The sequence below is a fragment of the Zea mays genome, chromosome 1, assembly GCF_902167145.1.
Source record: "Zea mays cultivar B73 chromosome 1, Zm-B73-REFERENCE-NAM-5.0, whole genome shotgun sequence".
Classification (NCBI taxonomy): Eukaryota; Viridiplantae; Streptophyta; class Magnoliopsida; order Poales; family Poaceae; genus Zea; species Zea mays.
Genome location: NC_050096.1, coordinates 305,493,822 through 305,511,324, shown reverse-complemented (window position 1 = coordinate 305,511,324; position 17,503 = coordinate 305,493,822).

Below are 17,503 nucleotides of genomic sequence, written 5' to 3'. Positions count from 1 at the left end.
ATTCTTATGTTGTTTGTTCTCATGTTTTGGTGTAATGTTATTGTATCCATTATTTGCTTATTTGTATATATTGCTACGAGTAGAAGCGAGGTCACAGAAACCTGAAGCCCGACTTTGGGGAAAGCACTTGGAATCACAAGTATAAGGCAAGTTGTGTCCTGGATCCCATTCTTTAACCTAATAATATTCATGATCTTGATAATCATTGTGGCATGCTTGGGTTAAATTGATGAGATCTAATAGTGTCGGCGTTTCGACCCCGGGGGGTCCCTGGACCGACGAGTAAAATTGTCGCTGCATGTCCCAGCCTAGATGGGTTGGCGCGAGATGGAACACAAGGGGGGAAACGTGGCTCGTGTTATCCTGCGCCAGGGGGATGCGCTTGCAGTAGGGGTTACAAGCGTTCGCGAGGGAGAGAGAGCGAGCCTGTTCGTTAGCCCGTCCTCCCGCGCGACCACCCTCCCGCATGAGGGCCCTAAACCTTCCTTTTATAGATGCAAGGAGAGGGTCCAGGTGTACAATGGGGGTGTAGCTATGTGCTAACGTGTCCGGCAGAGAGGTGCCAGAGCCCTGTGTACATGCCAACGTGGCTATCGGAGAGGTGCTAGAGCCCTGTGTACGCGGTGTCGTGGCCGTCGGAGGAGCGCTTGAGCCATGTAGAAGCACAACTGTCGGGGCTGCTGGGACCTTGCTGACGTCTCCTTGCTTCCGTAGGGGCTGAGAACCACCGTCGTCATAGACGCACACGGGGAGCCATCATTACCTGCTACCGGGGCGAGCCTGGATGGGACGCCGGTCTTGTTCCCCCGTAGCCTGAGCTAGCTAGGGGTAGGGTAATGATGTATCCCCTGCGACGCGGTCGGTCTGAGCCCAAGGTCGGGCGAGGCGGAGACTCCTCCTGAGGCCGAGGTCGGGGTCGGGTGAGGACGTGATTCCTCCCGAGGTCGAGGTTGAGGCCGAGCCCTGGGGTCGGGCGAGGCGGAGACCTCCTCCTGAGGCCGAGGCGGGGGCCGAGCCCTGGGGTCGGGCGAGGCGGAGACCTCCTCCTGAGGCCGAGGCCCAAGGTCGGGCGAGGCGGAGCTTCCTGTTGCGCCTGAGGCTGGACTTAGCTGTTGTCAGCCTCACCCTGGCGGGCGGCACAACAGTCGGAGAGGGGCGAGCGGCGTTGTTTTCCTGTCAGGTCGGTCAGTGGAAGGGTGAAGTGACTGCGGTCACTTCGACCTTGCCGACTGAGGCACGTGTGTCAGGATAAGGCGTCAGGCGATCCTCGCATTGAATGCGCCTGCGATACGGTCGGTTGGTGAGGCGATTTGGCCAAGGTTGCTTCCCAACGAAGCCTGCCCGAGCTGGGCTTCGGGCGAGTCGAGGGTGCGCCCGTTGCTTGAGGAGGCCCTCGGGCGAGGCGTGAATTCGCCTGGGACTACTGTTCCCGCCCGAGGCTGGGCTCGGGCGAGGCGAGATCGCGTCCCTTGAGTAGACGAAGCCTTGACCTGAATTGCGCCCATCAGTCTCTACAACATGTGCTGATGGTGGTTACCAACCGTGTTTAGGAGTGTTGGGGTACCCCTAATTACAGTACCCGACAGTAGCCCCTGAGCCACAAAGGGAGTGTTGGTACTCGCTTGGAGGCTTTGCCGCACTTTTTGCAAGGGGATCGGCCTTTCTCGGTTACACTTTGTTCCGGTGGGTGCGCGCGAGCGCACCCGCCGGGTGTAGTCCCCGAGGCCTCGAAGGAGTGGTTTGACTCCTCTGAGGTCTTAATGCTTTTCGTGATCCCTTGACCGGTCTGGTTGTTCCCTCATGCGATCTGATTGTAGCCCGGGTGCATGGTTAGGTTCCGAGTTCTCAAGCTGGTTTGTTGACGCTGTCAACGGTTTGGCCGTAGCCGGGTTTGCGAGAGGAGCCCCAAGCCTCTGCACGGAGCGAGAGGACGATCAAGGACTGTCTCGACTTTTATCATACGCCCCTTCGTCGCCTTTTCGCAAGGAGGAAGGGGGGGAAGTGCCATGTTGCCCTCGGAGGGCGCCGAACATGGTGTCTCCAGTGAGTTGCTAACAGGTGATCCGAGTGGACGTCCGTGCCCCGCTCGATAAGGGTCGGCTAGTGGCCCAGAGGCGCGCTCCAAAAGTACCCGCAGGTGATTTGCCGGACCCGGTCCCGTTCGATAGGGTCCGAGGGCTCGATGCCTCCCTCTGATGGGATTCCATTACAAAATCGCTCCTGCTGGTCTTGGAAATGTCCTAGGGTACCTCGGGAGCGTAGCCCGAGCCTCGGCCATGTAACAGACGTACCCAGAGTCATCCCTCGCTCTGCGTGCTCTGGGGCGGCTGTCAAACCCTTCTGAGGGGCCAGCCTTCGAACCCCTGATCAGTAGTGGGCGCGGAGCCCGAGTGCTCTGAGGCGGCTGTCGAACCCTTCCGAGGGGCCAGCCTTCGAACCTCTGATCAGTAATGAGCCTGAAGCCCGAGTGCTCTGGGGCGGCTGTCGAACCCTTCCGAGGAGCCAGCCTTCGAACCCCTGATCAGTAGGAGGGCTCGGGGCTTGCTTCCTTCGCAGAGAAGGATCCCTTTCGGAATATCCCCTTTCTCGGTCCCTGTAGCAAGAGAGAGAGAAAGGGGAAGAGGAAAAGGATATGAATTTAAACGGTGTGGCGCACCTTTTTTGACGCGGTCATCATGGCGGAGGTGAAACGACGCCCGCTTCGCCTGCCAAAGGTGTCGCTCGCCCTACCGCAGAGTTAATGCGACGGGACGGGTGGTTCGCGGGGCGGCCGCGTGCGCGAGCCGTTCGAGGAACGGAACACGGGCGCGTCGTCTTCACGCCGTGGGAGAAGGCTCCCCTGCTGCTCCAGGAGGGGACGTGAGCCTGCAGACGATTTGACCGCCGCTTCCGCTCGTCTGCTGCCGCCATTACTGTCGGTCCACTTTTGGCCCTATCAACCGTCGTGCCTCCTCCCGCGGCTGACTGACCCGTGGTCGATGTGCTCGATTGGCACTGTTTGGCCATGCGCAGGGTTGCCTCGAGTCGCGGCACCGGTTCCGCAGTCGAGGAGGCGCGGCATTGGCGCAAGTGGCGGTGCGGTTGCTTGTACGTAGTAACCGGCGCGCCGGTTACATGACGTGTGGGCCTGGGCCTCCATGCTGGATGCGACGAAGCCGAGGGGGTGCGCCCTCGCGGTGCGGTTGCACGCCACCTGCATGGCGGTCCGACCTTTCGACTGCTGGTTTCGGCGAGGATGGAGGAGTGCCTGTAACCGCGGGGCGGTTACACGCTCCGCGTGCGACGGTTTGGCTTCTTCCGTTCCGGGCCAGCTTGCATGACGTGTGGGACCCAGCCCCCGTGTCGTAGGGGGAGGGCCCTGGAGTATGTTGGTGAAGACTTTGTCCGTGACGCCTAAGGACGCGAGTGGGGAGAGCCGCCTTTAAAAAGGGGTTGATCCCCCGGGCGGTAGCCATGTCTTCGCACTCCCCTCATGCATCGTGCCCTTCCACCTTCCGAGCCCCCGAATGGGGAGCACCCGCGTTGCTTTCGTCTTGCTGCCGTTGGAGGAGCACGACCTCGCAGGGGTTGGTACCCTTCAGCCATCGCTCGGCTTCAAGGATTTTCATCATGCAGCCCGGCTGCATTCCCTCACCAATGGTCATCCAGGATGATGACCACCAGTTCGATGGTGGGGAGAAGCAAGCCGGGCTGCGTCCTCTGCCCCGCCCTCAGCTTCAAGGATCTTCATCATCCTTGCTGTGGCGGGGGGCGAGCTAAGCCAGAGTTCTACCTCCCGCATGGGCCGGCGGGCCACCTCTTCCTTCAGCATTCAGGGGAGAGGGCGCTCACCGGCCTAGCGGAGGGGGTGGACTTCGACAACGCGGGGCTGGTCGGCCGCAAGCGTCGTCAGCTCCAGCATGCCTGGCTCGCTGGCTCAGCTGGCTCTGGCGCTGCTTCCGGTGCCACCTCCCACCGCTGGGGCGGAGCGTGGCTGTCCGCCCACCGTACGGGCGGCTGTTGCGCCGTGCGCACCGGGGGACCGTCCAAGACGTCGCACGCCGCTAGGGCGGCGTTCGTGTTCTTGGATTGTCTTGTCCTCACTCCGGCACGACGCCTCCGCGCGGAGGTCGGTGCCTGCCCGTCCGCGAGGACTTGAGTGGGGATCTGCCGGTGCAGGCTGGGGCGGCCGCCATTCGTTGGCGTAGCGCCGGCGCGCAGGTGGCCGCTATCGTCGGCGCTGAGGTGGTGGTCACCAGAGGAGGTTTCTCCGCCGACGAGACCGTCGGCGCCACCCGCGGACAGACCTCCGGCTCTTTGGCTTTGACGGCTTGTCCTCACCCCTCGTGTGGGGACGTGGGCGAGGGCCTTCCTACAGCAGCATTTGCCCTGAGGTCATCGTTGCTGCTGTTTAGCCGCCTGAGGCGGAGGTCGTTGTCGCTGCTGCTGCAGTGGTCGCCGGCGAGCCACCCGGAGTTTGTCGTCCCGCAGGCCCTCCGGTGTGGAGGTAGTTCATACCCGCGGGAGTGGAACCGGAGTTCCGTTTGTAATGGCACCTTGAGTGCCGGTGTATGTTCATTGTGGCTGTCGGGGCCTAAACATCTGGGTATTTGAGCGTGGAGCCGTGTTTCTTCCTCCTTTCGAGCACTAGGACTCGCCTGTCGGCTGGCTGAACCGCTTAACCGAGTGTGAGTTGCCTTGTGCGGAAGGTGACGAGTGAGGTATCTGTATCCCGGAGGCGTAGGAGTCCCTCGGCTCGGTCGGCCTTGCCACTCAAGGCTTCTCTTGCTCAGTTATAGAACCCTCGGCTGCTCTGCGATGAGCCGGAGCCGGAGGCAACAGTGTCAGCGTGGACAGAGGCGGAGTCGGCTCGAGAAGAGGCTTCGTCGGCCTAGGAGCACGTGGCTTCCCTGGCCGAGGAGGTGCAGCAGCGGCGGCTGGAGCTTGGCCAGGTCGTCCGCTAGCAGGACCAACCCCGGAGTCACGCTGCCAAGGCCGTGAGCCGGGCTGATGTCCTCGAGGGACAGTTGGCTGAGGCTACAGAGCGGCCGGTCGAGGTGTCTGCTTGGGCCGGAACCCTTGCGGAGACCCTGGCTGCGATGGCCCAAGCGCGGTGCTGGCGTCCTCCTTCGAGGTGGAGATCCTTCCGCCCGTGTCGCCGTCCGAGGCCGGGCCAGATTCCGCCAAAGGTGGAAACAATGCCGAGGGTGCTGCTGCTCCCTCTGTCGATGTCTGAACCTGCAGGAACAGTTTGTCTATAGTATACAAACAACAACAACAACAAAGCCTTTTGTCCCAAGCACGTTGGGGTAGGCTAGAGATGAAACCCCGTATGAAAACCTCAGAGCTCAACCCCCAAAGAAAAAAGGGGAAACAAAGGCAAAGGAGAACCGAAAACGACGAAACGGGGGAACACATAAAAGAGATAAAACCCACAAGAACCAGCAAGGTCTAAATGGGCACAAGAAAAGGTCAAACGATTAAGGAGGAAAAGCGGAACTATAAATCAAGGTTCTGGCACATGAATTGCACACTTCCACCCCTTCCTATCCACGACGAGCTCTTTATCAATATTCCACTCCTTCAGGTCCCTCTTCACTGCCTCTGTCCACGTCAAGGTTGGTCGACCTCTACCTCTCTTCACATTCTCGGGACGCCTAATTATTCCGATATGCACTGGTGCCTCTTCAGGTCTTTGTTGGATATGTCCAAACCATCTCAAACGATGATGCATAAGCTTCTCCTCAATTGGCGCCACTCCTACTCTCTCTCGTATGTCATCATTCTGGACTCGGTCTCTCCTTGTGTGGCCACATATCCAGCGCAACATACGCATCTCTGCCACACATAGTTGTTGGACATGTCGTCTTTTAGTGGGCCAACATTCTGCTCCATACAACATAGCCGGCCGGATTGTTGTCCTGTAGAATTTGCCTTTTAGTTTGTGTGGCACCCGGGGGTCGCATAAGACACCCGCCGCTTGCCGCCACTTCAACCATTCAGCTTTAATTCTATGACTGACATCCTCATCGATGTCTCCATCCTTCTGAAGCATTGATCCTAAGTAACGAAAAGTGTCTTTCTTGGGTACCACTTGCCCATCAAGACTAACATCGCCATCTTCATACCCCATGGCACTGAAATCACACTTCATATACTCCGTTTTAGACCTACTAAGCCTAAAACCTTTTGCTTCCAGCGTCTGCCTCCACAATTCCAACTTTTGCGAAACACCACTCCTACTCTCCTCAATAAGTACCACATCATCGGCAAAAAGCATACACCACGGTATATCTCCTTGTATGTCCCTTGTGACCTCATCTATCGCCAAAGCGAAAAGATAAGGGCTCAAAGCCGACCCTTGATGTAGTCCTATGTTAATTGGAAAGTCATCGGTGTCCCCATCACTTGTTCGGACACTTGTCACAACATTAGTGTACATATCTTTAATAAGATTAATGTACTTTGTTGCTACTTTGTGTTTTTCCAAGGCCCACCACATTACACTCCTGGGTACTTTGTCATAAGCCTTCTCCAAGTCTATGAAGACCATATGCAGGTCTTTCTTTTGTTCTCTGAATCTCTCCATAAGTTGTCTTAGTAAGAAAATGGCCTCCATAGTTGATCTCCCGGGCATGAAACCAAACTGATTTTGGGTCACGCTCGTCAGCTTTCGCAGGCGGTGTTCAATGACTCTCTCCCATAGCTTCATTGTATGGCTCATGAGTTTAATTCCACGGTAATTAGTACAACTTTGAACATCTCCTTTGTTCTTGAAGATTGGTACTAATGTACTCCGCCGCCACTCGTCGGGCATTCTGTTTGTCCGAAAGATGGTGTTGAAAAGCTTAGTCAGCCATACTATCTCTATGTCTCCAAGGCATCTCCATACCTCGATAGGGATACCATCAGGACCCATCGCCTTTCCTACCTTCATCCTTTTTAGCGCCTCCTTAACTTCATATTCTTGTATCCTTCGCACAAAACCCCTGTTGTTGTCATCGAATGGTTCGTCCAATTCTATTGTAGAACTCTCATTCCCTCCATTGAACAATTTGTTGAAGTACTCCTTCCATCTATTCTTGATCTCTTCATTCTTCACTAATAGTTGGTTTGCTTCATCCTTGATGCATTTGACTTGGTTGACATCCCTTGTCTTCCTTTCACGAATCTTGGCCATCCTATAGATATCCTTTTCTCCCTGCTTTGTGTCCAACCGTTGATAAAGGTTGTCAAAGGCTTGACCCCGGGCTCTACTAACCGCTCGCTTTGCAGACTTCTTCGCTATCCTATACTTCTCTATGTTTTCTGCACACTTGTCATGATGTAAGCGTTTGTAGCAATCTTTCTTCTCCTTGATAGCCTTTTGGACATCTTCGTTCCACCACCAAGTGTCTTTAACTTCCCTTCTGTTTCCTTGACTCAACCCAAACTCTTCTGAAGCTATCTTTCGGATGCACATCGCCATCTTCCTCCACATGATATTTGAGTCTCCCTCTTCTGCCCAAGGGCCCTCCTCGATAACTCTCTCCTTGAAAGTTTGGGCCACATCCCCTTTAAGCTTCCACCACTTTGTTCTAGTGACCTTGTTATGCTTATTCCGTTGTAAACGAATCTTAAAACGGAAGTCAGCTGCGACAAGCTTATGTTGGGTTACCACACACTCTCCAGGTATAACCTTGCAATCTAAGCAGGCATGCCTGTCCTCTTTTCTCAAGAGGACGAAATCAATCTGGCTAGTGTGTTGGCCACTACTGAAGGTCACCAGGTGGGATGTCCTCTTCCTAAAGAAAGTGTTTGCTATAAACATGTCATAGGCTAGGGCAAAGTTCAGGATTTCCTCTCCTTCTTGATTCCTAGTCCCAAAGCCGAAGCCTCCATGCACACCCTCGAAATTGGTGCTAGATGTACCCACATGGCCATTGAGATCTCCTCCTATGAAGAGCTTCTCGCCAACTGGCACACTACTAACCATGTCCTCCAGGCCTTCCCAGAACTCCCTCTTTGAGTTCTCATTAAGGCCTACTTGAGGAGCATACGCGCTGATAACATTGAGAACCAAGTCCCCAATGACCAGCTTGACTAGGATGATTCTATCTCCTACCCTCTTAACATCTACTACTCCATCTACTACTCCAGTTTGTCTGTAGTATGTGTATGTTTTTTACGGCCGCCGAGGCCCAAACATCTTATTGTTGTATTATAAAGCTGTGTTTTCTTTCCTCTTGTTTCGAGTATCAGGACTTGTTCGTCGGTAGCAGAATTGCTTGTCCGAGCGAGAGCTACTTTTCGCGGAAGGTGATGAGTGAGGTATCCGTATCCCGGAGGCGTAGGAGTCCCTCGGCTCGGTCAGCCTTGCCGCTTACGCGGACTCTTACTCGTTCGCAGAATTCTGTTATCGATATAGTCGATAAGGCACGAAAATCGTTCTGGCAGAAAAGTTTTCGAGCGTTAGGACTTCTTCGGTAGCAGAATCGCTTATCCGAGCATGAGTTACTTATCGCGGAAGGTGATGAGTGAGGTATTCGTATCCCGGAGGCGTAGGAGTCCCTCGGCTCGGTCGGCCTTGCCGCTTACGCGTACTCTCGTCGTTTTCAGGATCCCGCTATCAAAGCAGTCGAAAAGCGCGAAAGACGTTCTGGCAGAAAGACTTTTTCCGAGGAAAATTTTGACGCAGAGGGGGTTCCCCCCTTCTAGCCCCCGAGGGAGGGTCGGGCTTTGCCGAGGCAAGGCTGACCCTTCCTTGACGGTTAGACTCTATTTGTGTATGTAAAGAGAACGGGGTATATGAACGACTTGAAACATCTTAAGGGTAAAAGCGACGTAGTTGTTGAATGTTCCAAGCGTTGTCGTAGACCTCGCCTTGATCGTTGGCCAGCTTGTATGTTCTGGGCTTCAAAATCTTGGCGATGATGAAGGGCCCTTCCCAGGGAGGAGTAAGCTTGTGGCGCCCTCGGGCGTCCTGCCGCAGCCAAAGTACCAAGTCTCCCACCTGGAAGCCTTGGGGCCGAACCCCTCGGTCGTGGTAGCGTCGCAGAGACCGCTGATACCGCGCCGAGTGTAGTAAGGCCATGTTCCGAGCCTCTTCTAGCTGGTCCAGTGAGTCTTCTCGGCTTGTCTGGTTGCTTTGGTCGTCGTACGCCCTTGTCCTCGGGGAACCGTATTCTAAGTCTGTGGGCAAGATAGCCTCGACCCCATAGACTAGAAAGAACGGTGAGAAACCCGTGGCTCGGCTTGGCGTCGTCCTCAGACTCCAGACCACCGAGGGCAGTTCCTTCATCCACCGCTTGCCGAACTTGTCGAGGTCGTTGTAGATCCTCGGTTTAAGTCCCTGCAGAAGCATACCGTTGGCACGCTCCACCTGCCCATTCGTCATGGGGTGAGCTACGGTGGCCCAGTCCACACGGATGTGGTGGTCCTCGCAGAAGTCCAGGAACTTCTTCCCAGTGAACTGGGTGCCATTGTCGGTGATGATGGAGTTTGGGACCCCAAAGCGATGGATGATGTTGGTGAAGAACGCCACCGCCTGCTCGGACCTGATGCTGGTTAGGGGTCGGACCTCGATCCACTTGGAGAATTTGTCGATGGCGACCAGCAGGTGCGAGAAGCCCCCGGGTGCCTTCTGCAAGGGACCAACGAGGTCCAGACCCCACACAGCAAACGACCAGGTGATGGGTATTGTCTGTAGGGCCTGAGCGGGCAGGTGTGTCTGTCTCGCGTAGAATTGACACCCTTGGCAGGAGCGTACAATCCTAGTGGCGTCGGCCACCGCGGTCGGCCAGTAAAAGCCTTGTCGGAAGGCGTTCCCAATGAGGGCTCGAGGTGCTGCATGGTGACCGCAAGCCCCTGAGTGTATCTCTTGCAATAGCTCCTGTCCTTCGGCGACAGATATGCATCGTTGGAGAATGCCTGAGGGGCTACGGTGGTAGAGCTCCTTTTCATCACCCAGTAAGACGAACGACTTGGTGCGCCGCGCTAGTCGCCGAGCTTCGGCCTTGTCGAGGGGTAGTTCTCCTCGATGGAGATATTGCAGGTATGGGGTCTGCCAGTTTCGATTAGGCGTGACCCCATTCCGCTCTCCCTCGACACGCAGTGCCTCACCCTCGGCGGCTGAGGATACCTCGGGCTGGGCCGAGGCCTCCTCGGGCTCGGGCGTGTCGTCGGTCTTGACGGAGGGTTGATGTATGTCTCTAGAGAAGACGTCCGGGGGAACCGTTGTCCGCCCCGAGGCTATTTTAGCCAGCTCATCCGCAGTCTCGTTGTACCTTCGAGCGACGTGGTTGAGCTCGAGCCCGTAGAACTTATCTTCCAGGCGCCGAACTTCGTCGCAGTAGGCCTCCATCTTCCGGTCGTGGCAGTGGGAGTTCTTCATGACTTGGTCAATGACAAGCTGCGAGTCGCCACGAGCGTCGAGGCGCCGAACCCCTAGCTCGATGGCGATGCGCAACCCGTTAACTAGAGCCTCGTACTCGGCCACGTTGTTTGACGCCGGGAAATGGAGGCGCAGCACGTAGCGAAGATGTTTCCCGAGGGGCGAGATGAAAAGCAGGCCTGCGCCGGCTCCTGTTTTCATCAGCGACCCATCGAAGTACATGGTCCAGAGTTCCGGTTGGATCAGAGCTGTTGGTAGCTGGGTGTTGACCCATTCAGCCACGAAGTCCGCCAAGACTTGGGACTTTATGGCCTTCCGAGGAGCGAACGATATTGTCTCGCCCATGATCTCCACCGCCCACTTTGCTATCCTACCCGAGGCCTCTCGGCACTGGATGATCTCTCCCAGGGGGAATGATGACACCATAGTCACCGGATGAGACTCGAAGTAGTGTCGCAACTTTCGCCGCGTCAGGATTACTGCGTACAGTAGCTTCTGAATTTACGGGTAGCAGATCTTGGTCTCGGATAGTACTTCACTGATGAAGTAGACCGGCCTCTGGACGAGCAGTGCATGCTCTTCTTCTCGTCTGTCGACTACGATCGCAGCGCTGACCACCTGAGTGGTTGCGGCTATGTAGATCAAGAGGGCTTCTCCTGCAGCGGGGGGCACTAAGATGGGCGCATTTGTAAGGAGCGCCTTTAAGTTTCCGAGGGCTTCCTCGGCCTCGGGGGTCCAAGTGAAGCGCTCGGTCTTCCTTAAGAGGCGGTACAAGGGTAGGCTTTTTTCGCCAAGGCGCGAGATGAAGCGGCTCAGAGCCGCAAGGCATCCCATGACCCTTTGTACTCCTTTCAAATCTTTGATAGGCCCCATGTTGGTGATGGCCGCGATTTTCTCCGGGTTGGCCTCGATGCCCCGCTCGGAGACGATGAACCCCAGGAGCATGCCTCGGGGGACTCCGAAGACACACTTCTCGGGGTTGAGCTTCACGCCCTTCGCTCTCAGACACTTGAATGTCATTTCAAGGTCAGAGAGAAGGTCGGAGGCTTTCCTCGTCTTGACTATGATGTCATCGACGTAAGCCTCGACCGTTCGGCCGATGTGCTCTCCGAACACGTGGTTCATGCATCTTTGGTATGTCGCACCTGCATTCCTCAAGCCAAATGGCATAGTAGTATAGCAGCACATGCCAAAAGGTGTGATGAAAGAAGTTGCGAGCTAGTCGGACTCTTTCATCTTGATTTGGTGATAGCCTGAGTAGGCGTCGAGGAATGACAGGGTTTCGCACCCAGCAGTGGAATCCACAATTTGACCAATGCGAGGCAGAGGGTAGGGAACCTTCGGACATGCTTTGTTTAGACCAGTGTAGTCTACACACACCATCCATTTCCCACCTTTCTTTTTCACAAGAACAGGGTTGGCTAACCATTCAGGATGGAATAGCTCTTTGATGAACCGTGCAGCCATCAGCTTGTGGATCTCCTCGCCTATGGCTCTGCGCTTTTCTTCGTCGAAACGGCGCAGAGGCTGCTTCACGGGTCGGGCTCCAGCTCGGATATCCAGCGAGTGCTCGGCGACATCCCTCGGTATGTCGGGCATGTCTGAGGGACTCCACGCAAACACCTCGACGTTCGCGCGGAGAAAGTCAACGAGCACTGCTTCCTATTTGGGGTCGAGCTCGGAGCCGATCCGGACTTGCTTGCAGGCATCGTTGCTGGGGTCGAGAGGAACAGACTTAACCGCCTCTGCTGGCTCGAAGTTGCCGGCGTGGCGCTTCGCATCAGGCACCTCCTTGGAGAGGCACTCCAGGTTGGCGATGAGGGCCTCGGACTTGGCGAGGGCCTCAGCGTACTCCACGCACTCCACGTCGCATTCGTACGCTTGTCAGTACATGGATCCGACGGTGATGACCCTGTTGGGGCCCAGCATCTTGAGCTTGAGGTAGGTGTAGTTGGGGACGACCATGGACTTGGCGTAGCACGGTCTCCCCAGCACCGCGTGGTAGGTTCCTCGGAACCCGACCACCTCGAACGTGAGGGTTTCCCTGCGGAAGTTGGAGGGAGTTCCGAAGCAGACAGGCAGATGGAGTTGTCCAAGGGGCTGGACGCGCTTCCCGGGGATGATCCCGTGAAAGGGCGCCGCACCAGCCCGGATCGTGGACAGATCGATTTCCAAGAGCCCGAGGGTCTCGGCGTAGATGATGTTGAGGTTGCTGCCTCCGTCCATGACGACCTTGGTGAGCCTGGTGTTGCCGATGAAGGGTCGACAACGAGCGGGTACTTTCTTGGGCTCGGCACGCAGTCGGGGTGGTCGCCTTGGTCGAAGGTGATGGGCTTGTCGGACCAGTCTAGGTAGACTGGCGCCGCCACCTTTACCGAGCAGACCTCTCGGTGCTCCTGCTTGCGGTGCCGAGCCGAGGCGTTCGCCACTTGCCCAGAGTAGATCATGAAACAGTCATGGACCTCGGGAACTCCTCTGCCTTGTCGCCCTCCTTCTTGTCGTTGTCTTGGCCTTTGCCACCTTCCGCCGAGGGCCCGGCTTTATGGAAGTAGCGCCGAAGCATGACGCATTCCTCAAGGGTGTGCTTGACGGGGCCCTGGTGATAGGGGCACGACTCCTTGAGCATCTTATCGAGCAGGTTGGCCCCTCCGGGAGGTTTTCGAGGGTTCCTGTGCTCGGCAGCAGCGATAAGATCTGCGTTGGCGGCGTCGCGCTTTGCTTGCGACTTATTCTTGGCCTTCTTCTTCGTGCTGCGCTGGGCGGACGCCTCGGGGACGTCTTCCTGCTGGCATCCCTGAGGCTGCTTGTCCTTCCGGAAGATGGCCTCGACCGCCTCCTGACCAGAGGCGAACTTGGTGGCGATGTCCATCAACTCGCTCGCCTTGGTGGGAGTCTTGCGGCCCAGTTTGCTCACCAGGTCACGGCAAGCGGTGCCGGCGAGGAACGCCCCGATGACATCCGAGTCGGTGATGTTGGGAAGCTCGGTGCGCTGCTTCGAAAACCGTCAGATGTAGTCTCGCAGGGATTCCCCTGGCTGCTGGCGGCAGCTTCGGAGATCCCAAGAGTTCCCAGGGCACACGTATGTGCCCTGGAAGTTTCCAGCGAAGGCTTTGACCAGGTCGTCCCAGTTGGAGATCTACGCAGGAGGCAGATGCTCCAGCCAGGCCCGAGCGGCGTTGGAGAGGAACAGGGGGAGGTTGCGGATGATGAGGTTGTCATCGTCCGTTCCACCCAGCTGGCAGGCCAGCCGGTAGTCCGCAAGCCACTGTTTCGGCCTCGTTTCCCCCGAGTACTTAGTGATGGTAGTCAGGGCTCGGAACCGGGTCGGGAACGGCGCCCGTCGTATGGCCCGACTGAAGGCTTGCAGACCTGGTGGTTCGGGCGAAGGGCTCTGATCCTCCTCACTGTCGTAGCGTCCCCCACGCCTGGGGTGGTAGCCTTGGCGCACCTTCTCGTCGAGGCGGGCTCGACGGTCGCGACAGTGGTGCTCGTTGCTGAGGCGACCCGGGGCTGCAGGTGTCGCGTCCCGCGTGTGCCCGGTGTGGACCGAGGCCTCCCGCATGAATCGGGAAGTTGTTGCACGATGCCTCGGGGGGCACCCTTGCCTTCGGGAGGCAGAGCTCTCGGCCCGTCGGACCGCGGCATCCTCCAGGAGATTCTTGAGTTGTCCTTGGATACATCGCCCCTCGGTGGTGGATGGCTCCGGCATCGCTCGGAGCAGCATTGTCGTCACAACCAGATTCTGGCCGACCCCAGTGGAAGCCGGAGGCAGCCTTGCCCTGGCATCGTTAGCGATACGGTGTTGGACGTCCCGGGCCTGATGACGCGCTTCTCCGGCGAGTGCTCGGCCTGCCCACTCCTGCTCGATGTTTTGCCAGAGCTGCACAAGTTGTCCTGCTTCCTCGTCGAGCTTGGCCTGCATCTCACGGATTTGCTCGAGTTGTGTGTCCTGACCCCCCGCAGGGACTGGGACCACAGCTAGCTCTCGCAGGATGTCAAAGCGAGGTGCAGGCCCAGGGGGATCGTCATCCTCCGGCATACCAAGGTGGTTGCCTTCGTCGTGACCCCCTAGATCGACGTGGAAACATTCGCGACTTGGGCCACAACCCTCGTCGTCAAGGCTGTGGCCATCATCGGAGCAAATCGGAGAGGCAGTAGTCACATGCGGTCATGAAGTCTCGCATGGCACTAGGATTACCGAGCCCGGAGAAATCCTGACCAGAGTCAGGCTCGTCTTCTTCCTCGGAACCCGGGGGCCCGTAGGTCGAGACGACCGTCAGTCGGTCCTAGGTTGACCACATATGGTACCCCGGAAGGTTAGGATATGCCTTTATGAAAGCGCTCACCGAAGCGGGGTCGTTTGGTGGATCGAAGCTGAATCTAAAAGGCATAGGGTGGAAAACGGATGGTACCTCTCGATCGATGGACGGTGACAAAGTCGCATCGGGGGTGGACTGCACCGTTATCTTAGGTACGAGGCTAACGCCCAACAAGTCCTTTGCGAGCGTGCTGGCGTCATCTGTCCGCTTGGGGCTGGCATGTTGCGGGGAAACTGAAAGTCGCCTAGAGGGGGGTGAATAGGGCGAAACTGAAATTTACAAAGTTAATCACAACTACAAGCCGGGTTAGCGTTAGAAATAGAAATGAGTCCGAGAGAGAGGGCGCAAAACAAATCGCAAGCGAATAAAGAGTGTGACACACAGATTTGTTTTACCGAGGTTCGGTTCTTGCAAACCTACTCCCCGTTGAGGTGGTCACAAAGACCGGGTCTCTTTCAACCCTTTCCCTCTCTCAAACGGTCACTCGGACCGAGTGAGCTTTTCTTCTCAATCACTTGGAACACAAAGTTCCCACAAGGATCACCACACGATTGGTGTCTCTTGCCTCAATTACAAGTGAGTTTGATCTCAAGAAAGAATGAGAAAGAAAGCAATCCAAGCGCAAGAGCTTAAAAGAACACAACAAATCTCTCTCACTTAACACTAAAGCTTTTGTGGAATTGGGAGAGGATTTGATCACTTGGGTGTGTCTTGTATTGAATACCTAGCTCTTGTAAGTGGTTGGAAGTTGGAAAACTTGGATGACTTGAATGTGGGGTGGTTGGGGGTATTTATAACCCCAACCACCAAACTAGCCGTTTGGTGGAGGCTGCTTGAAAGGGAAATGTGCCCTTGGGCCATTTCTAAGTATTTTGGTGATTTAGTGTCCAACACAAGTGCCCAAGTGTTAAATTGTGGATAAGGTGCAAATCAATATAAAGGTATGATTTTAGACTTAGTACATTGGTTTTTGTGTGCTAACATGTTTGTCCAAGTGTTAGAATCAGAGGAAATTCAACTTGAAAAGCTTGGCTCGAAGCAGCCAAAAGTCTGCTCAGTCTGGGTGCACCGGACTGTCCGGTGGTGCACCGGACAGTGTCCGGTGTGCTAGGCTGGCTCTGGCGAACTGGCCGCTCTCGGGACTTCGATGGCGGCGTACGGCTATAAATCACCGGACTGTCCGGTGGGGCACCGGACTGTCCGGTGAGCCAACGGTCGGCCGCGGAATCCGCGCGTGACGCATAGCAAGAGCCAACGGTCAGATGGGGCACCGGATTGTCCGGTGTGCACCGGACAGTGTCCGGTGCACCAACGGCTCTAAACCACCAACGGTCGGCTTCGCCAAAGAAGGAAAGAAATCCGCACCGGACAGTCCGGTGCGCCAGGCAACAGAAGGCAAGAATTGCCTTCCTGGAATGCTCTCAACGGCTCCTACCTGCCTTGGGGCTATAAAAGGGACCCCTAGGCGCATGGAGGAGTACACCAAGCATTCTCTAAGCATTCCTAAGCACCAAGACTTCGATTCCGCGCATTTGATTCTTTGTGATAGCAACTAGAGCTCCATTTGAGTTGTGAACTCGCCGGGTTGTGTTGTGAGCTCTTGTTGCGACTTGTGTGCGTGTTGGTACTCTGATTTCGTGTCTTGTGTGCGTTGCTCATCCCTTCCTTGCTCTGTGCCTCTTTGTGAACATCAAAGTGTAAGGGCGAGAGGCTCCAAGTTGTGAAGATTCCTCGCAAGTGGGATATAGTAAAGTGAAAGCAAAACATCGTGGTATTCAAGTGGGTCTTTGGACCGCTTGAAAGGGGTTGATTGCAACCCTCGTCCATTAGGACGCCACAACGTGGAGTAGGCAAGTGTTGGACTTGGCCGAACCACGGGATAAACCACTGTGTCATCTCTGTATTGATCTCTTTGTGGTTATCGTGTTGTGCAAGCTCTCCTCTCTAGCCACTTGGCTTAATTGTGCTAACTCCTAATCAAGTTTTGTGAATTAAGTTTCAAGTTTTTACAGGATCACCTATTCACCCCCCCTCTAGGTGCTCTCAATTGGTATAGAAGCCGTTCTCTTCAAGAAAGGGACTAATCGCCCGAAGAGATGGATCCTAAGGGCAAGGGGATGGTGGTCAATGATAAGGAGAAGGAGTCCTTCGTCAATGATCCAAAGGAGGACAAGCCTACTGACTCGGGCTCGAGCCACAAAAGAAAAGATGGGAGGAAGAAGAAAACAAGGCGCATCAAAGAGATAGTCTACTACGACAGCGACAAATCCTCTTCTTCCCAAAAGGACGACGACAACGTCTATGAGAATAAGAAGACGGTTAATTCAAACTTCTCTTTTGATTATTCTCGTAATCTCAAAGTAACAATGCTCATTTACTATCCATTCCACTTGGTAAACCTCCTCATTTTGATGGAGAGGACTACAGATTTTGGAGTCACAAAATGCGTAGTCACTTGTTCTCTCTCCATCCTAGTATATGGGAAATAGTAGAGAGTGGAATGAAATTTGATAGCTCGGATAGTCCTTTGTTTATCAATGAACAGATTCATAAAAATGCACAAGCTACTACTGTGTTGTTAGCCTCATTGTGCAGGGACGAGTACCATAAGGTGAGTGGCTTGGACAATGCTAAGCAGATCTGGGACACCCTCAAGATTTCACATGAGGGGAACGACGTCACCATGCTCACCAAGATGGAGTTGGTGGAAGGCGAACTCGGGAGATTCGCGATGATAAGAGGGGAGGAGCCAACCCAGACCTACAACAGGCTCAAGACCCTCGTCAACAAGATAAGGAGCTATGGAAGCACGCGATGGACGGACCACGACGTC